Source organism: Protopterus annectens, chromosome 14.part0 (genome assembly GCF_019279795.1).
Source record: "Protopterus annectens isolate FY-2018-M chromosome 14.part0, PAN1.0, whole genome shotgun sequence".
Lineage (NCBI taxonomy): Eukaryota > Metazoa > Chordata > Ceratodontiformes > Protopteridae > Protopterus > Protopterus annectens.
The window spans coordinates 688,374,116-688,380,110 of NC_056748.1; positions in this window are offsets into that span (position 1 = coordinate 688,374,116).

A 5,995-nucleotide genomic window follows, 5' to 3' on the forward strand; every position below is an offset into this window, starting at 1 on the left:
ATTTGTAGGAAGGAAGGGCTAGCTTGTAGACAGGAAAATTTACTTTGATTTATATTCTGTTGTTTTACCTTTACTTTTCACTGTTGGTTGATAGAAATGGATAAGTTTGAGACAGGCAAGCTCCAGCCATCCCAAGGGGCCTAATCACTAGTACTCCTGATAAGATGGATAGCTGCATGGCTTACAAACAGAACATGGCAAGTATTATGCAGCAGGTGACCAGGTGAAATTCTTGGTTACAGTAGGGGTGTCCCACAGAGCTCTGTCCTAAGCCCTTACTCATTTAGATTGTATCTTTTAGACCTAACATCTTCATCTGAGGTGCTCTAAAAGTCTATATGCATATGACCTGAAACTGGGTAAACTGATTACGTGTGTTACAGATAAGACATGCCAGCAAAATAATTTGAATAAATTGACCATTTTGGGCACAGGAGAATAATATGCTGATAAATACATGAAAAAAATAAGTATATGAGATTTGGGAGACATGAACTGAAAGGTGTGCATTTAATACGGCACACAGTGATTGAAACTGTAGATTCATTCAAGGATCTGGGTATATGGATAGATCCAGCTTTGAGTTTTTCTAATCTTATCAACCAATTGGTTAATGATAGTTATAGAACTATAGGTTGTATAAAAATATTTAGTGTGTGTTGGAAGTCAGAAATGAAAAAGTCATTTTTTGTTATATTAGACCCAGACTTGAGTATGGAATAATATGTAAACCTTAAAAGAAAACAAGCACTAATAAACTGGGAAGAGTCAAATGGAAATATACCAGGAGCATCCAAGGATGTAAAAATGAAAGACTACAATATCTGAACTTGTACAGCGTCTCTTATAGATATCTAAAAGGAGATCTTATTGAGGTATATACAGCATTTAGAAACAACTGCCTCTTGGAATGCGTGGGGTATGAAAAATTAATAGACAATCAGACAACCTATGTAGAAGATTCTATAGGAAGGAGAAGTGTACTCATTGGTTGTCTGAGAGAGCAGATGATGCATGGAACAAATAACCACATCACATTAAAACAAGTGCTAGTTTAGATATCGTTACACTTTGAGAAGAAGTGTTTTGGCATACTGGCAGCCTAGAAGGGTATTAATGCCTGTAATTGAAATATTTGTATGTATGTATGTATCAGTACCCCCTCGCCTGAAATTTTATATATCAACTCCATAGATTACAGAAATTGGAGAAAAAAAAAAACAAATGAAAAGTACATCGCCAGCTCATGAAATACAACAAACTGCAGTGAATTTCACAGTGGTGTAAAATTGTCTCACAAAAACAGTCACCGAAAAACTGAGATGACTCATAGTATAGCTGTTCTGACAGGTGTAGAACAAAAAGTTGCTATGCACTTTTTTCACCCCATCATTTATTTTGGTTGCTTTAAACTAACCTTTGTTGCATTGATGGATAGTGTTCCACATTTCCATTGTTCTGTGATGATCTATATGTATTTTTTTTTCCTTAGATGCTATCTGCCTGCACTGTAATATAATTACCCATGGCACACTACTGGTGGGAATAAAGCATAGATAGTACTGGATGGGCAGTTGAACCTGCTCAGCAAGTTCACTGTTTTCAGCCTGCAATTCAGAAGGGAATGCAGATGGTTAGGGATTTGTCCAGTAGTATGTAATGGTGGGTCTAAATTTTGCAACTTCCTTAATTTCTTTGTTGATGATAAATGAATCACAACCCAGAGCAAGTTGTTCCAAAAAGTCAGATGCTTTTCTCTGAAATGAAAAAGAAATGTAAGCAAGCTTTTAGCTATATTAGTTTTCATTTAACTTTACTAATCTGTATTTTTTGTAGATGCCTTCACAAATACAAAATGAGTAGGGTTTGCAAACATGAAGCATTATTAGGCAAGAAGAGAGATGAACTTGATAGAAAAGGGAACAGATATGTCACCTCTTGATTTTTTGAGTATAAAGTATAAATTATGACATGTAGGGGGTCCCTAGTCTTTCACTGAACAGCCGCATTGTCGAATGGCATTTCATTGGAAGTGCTGTTCACCTAACCATTCTGACTGAGATCACATTACGGTAGGGATCAGGAAACGTACACTTTCCCCAATGTAGTGCAATCTCGGAGTTGATATATATATGTGTGTATATATATATATATATATATATATATATATATATATATATATATATATATATATATATATATATAAGTATACCTGAAAATGCTGAAATCTCGAAACACCGATGACGAGAACACCGACACTGGAAGATCGACAATGGAGAAGACCGACAGTTGAGAATCCCGATGCTGAGAACACCGACATGTAAAGGTAAGTGTGCAATAGGGATGGACATTAGGGTCAGGGTGTGGGTAAGGTAAGTGTGCAATAGCGACGGTCTGTAGGGTTAGGGGCAGGTTAAGTGAGTTAGGGCTAGAGCGTGGGTCAGGTGAGTGTGCGATAGTGACAGATGTTGGGGATAGGGGCGGGTTAAGTGAGTTAGGGTTAGGGCATGGGTTAGGTGAGTGTGCAATAGTGACGGATGTTAGGGTTTGGGTTAAGGTTAGTGCATAGATAGTTGTGTATGTAAGGTTCAGTGTAGGTTTGTAAGGTTTTTGGTGTGCTTGTGTTGCGTGTGTGCTTTTTGGACAGGGGATTTGTTTTGTTTGTTGAGTGTCAGGATTGTGGTTTGTCGGGTATGTGACGTTTCGTGTTTCTGAACTTTCAGTTTTGTAGTTTCGGTGATGTCGTTGTTTTAGCACGTCAGTGTTGTCAGGTAGACCCATATATATATATATATATATATATATATAAAATTAGTGGGGGCGGGAGTGCAACCCCCCCCCCCCACATGGGGAGGGTTAGTTGAATGGCATTTCCAATGAAACATCATTTGACAATGTGTCCATTCAATGAAAAAATATAGACCCTATATAGGTACTTCCCTGTGTTACTTTACATTTCTCTTCCTGTGCCTTGCACTGTATTCATTTTCATACAATTCTATTCCAGTGGCAGCATTCACTATTGGATACTGACATGCATGTGTATCTGCAAAAAATGGTGGAAAATGATCAGTAGTTGAGACCAAATAACATCAAGCATAATAATATTTCAACACCACTACTGTACAAATGTCAAGATACATGAGATGTAGGGATCCACAGAACCTATTTGTTCAGAAGGTTTTTTTAAACAATTGACTGATTTACATAGTTATATGTCATATACTTATGTATTTTCTCTGTAATTCTGATTTATCAACTATCACTTCTGGATGGGACACAATGAAGGCAGCTACACTCGTTTTTGTGATCTATGGGAACTTATTCAGAAAGCACTATACTATATAAAGGAATGTTGAATTCTGTCATACTGAATTTCTGATTCCAGCTCTTTATAACCTTTCCTGCCCACTGTTACAACCATCAGTTATGTTTCCTAGATAACTTCTCTCCTGCTTTATTTTTCCTATCATAAGTGGGAACTCCATCTCATGCAAAGGAGTTATGTCTTTACCTTTAACCAGTGTTCAGGCATTAATGAATGGAATAATGCTGACCTTTAATTTTTATATACATCTGCAAATGTGTGTACCAAACTTGGAAACATGAAGAAGAATGAGGGTCATCACTGTGTTTTATTTTGAAGTTAAAGAATGTCATTAATTACCAATAAGCAACAAAATAAAAATAAAAAACTAACCACCAAAGGATAAATGCTCTGAAGCTGGTCACAAAGCAAAAAATAAAATAAATAAGTAAAAACGCTTAGGAGTAACCCAGCACAGAACAAAATCTTCAGCATAAATACTTCAACATGAAATATGGTCTCCGGCAACAGTTGAATAGCAATCCAGTAATATAATTGTAAGCAAGAGCATTGAAGCTCATAGAAATGAGAGAGCATGCCCATATTTTTCTGATTTTGGTAGAAATTTGTATTCTACACATTCCAGCTCTGAAAATATGGCTAATGAAGTGAAGGCTATGCAGAAATTCTCCATGTTTTATACTAATGATTTTAAAGATATCAGAGAAATTATTTATAGACACTGGAATGTTTTGACTACTGACCCAACAATTAAAGAAATAGTGGGCGAGAACCCACAATTTCTATTCAAAAATAATAAAAATCTGCATAGAATGCTGTTACCCCAATATGTTGTCAGTTCCTAACTGCTCTTTTAAAAATGGTACATCTCCATGCAATAACTGTAATTTCTGTTCCTATATTTACAAGCATAATATGTTTGTCCACCCAGTTACATCACAATGTTTTCAATTTAAGGTAGTGGCTAATTGCAATACTGAACATATAGTTTATCTGGCATTGTGCATATGTTGTCCTGCATTTTATGTAGGTAAAACTGATAGAAGGCTCAAACATCAGATAAGAGAACACCTATATCAGATACGTATCCGATCTAGTACTAATGCCTTATCTAAACATGTTCTTGAGACTGGCACTGAACACACATTCCAATCATGGCCCTCCAGGTGAATAATCCTAGTATTAGGGGAGGAGATGTTAGAAATTATATGGAAAGAATAGAAATCAAATGGATAATTAAGTTTAAAGCACAAGTCAGTCCAGGTATGAACGATAAAATTCCATTAAAACCAGTTTTGAAAAACAGGAAGTTAGCAGTCAAATAGATTGGGGTATTAGCATATATTATATATTTGTCATATATATATATTTTATATTTGATGCTTAGAGTGCTTTTAATCATGTTATTTATGATTGTTATATAATCAAATATACATATCTGATCTGATTTCTTATGTGAGTGTTATTTAATATCTGATTCATGTATTTTATTTCCATTTTATTATATATTTGTTTTATTCAGTTTATGACCTTAAGATGAGTGGTGATGTCATTGAAACTAATTATTCAATTAACTGTTTACTATATATTAGATAGCAGTTGGTTTTGTTACTTGTTTGCTAATGGTTTGATAAAGCCTTTGGCGAAAGCGCTCACCTTTTTATGTGTCTGAATTAAAAGATATTCTGCCTCACTTGGAACAAATTATTCTTGCTTACAATTATATTACTGGATTGCTATTCAACTGTTGCTGGAGATCGTATTTCATGTTGAAGTATTTATGTTGAAGATTTTGTTCTGTGCTGGGTCGCTCCTAAGCGTTTTTACTTATTTATTTTATTTTTGCATTAATTACCAATGTTTTTTTTCTGGATTAAAATAGGAATGATTCAATAATGCATTCTGTCAAAAACTCTTCAGATGTTCATAACAGTCAGCCTTAATAATTTATTCACTAACATAAAGTTGTTTTTCATAAAATCTCCAACATCTTTGTTTAAAACTCTTGAAAATTAACTCATTCCCTCCAGTAGAGCTGTTTTGAGTTTGTACTCTGACTTCTAGTTAGTGTGTCCTGAGCCTTTAAAAAAAGCATTTAAAAAGTATTCTCCTCACAGCTCAAACAAATATGCGTATCTCAAGAACAATAGGCATTACTGCAAAACTGTAAATTGCTAAATATTTAGTGTAATAGTCTTTACATGGTAGTATTGGTTCAGTTCTGTGTCTTATACTTGATTTTATAAGTCAGTATTAAACACATTAAATATTATTTTTTGCAGTACTCTATAAGCATGATGACTCAGTAACCATTCAAGCAACATAAATGCATTACCGCTTTCTTCATACAGCTACAGGTTTTCATACAAGGCTAACGAGTTCTGTCTGTGTTACTCGACTGCTGAGATATTTAGAGGGAAATAAAAAAAATACTGCAGTACAAATAATATTCAGTCTCTCTTTAGCTGAACTAGAAAGAGGACAGATATTTAGTAACCTTTAAGATGAAATTGTCTAATACCACGTATGCAGCATGGGTTTCGAATTAATAATGCAAAGATGAACAATCAATATTTGATGTCTAGATGTGTCGATACGATGAAACTGCTGAAATACTTAGAAATACCACTATGATATATATTGTCAAGATATCGTCATATTCTAAGA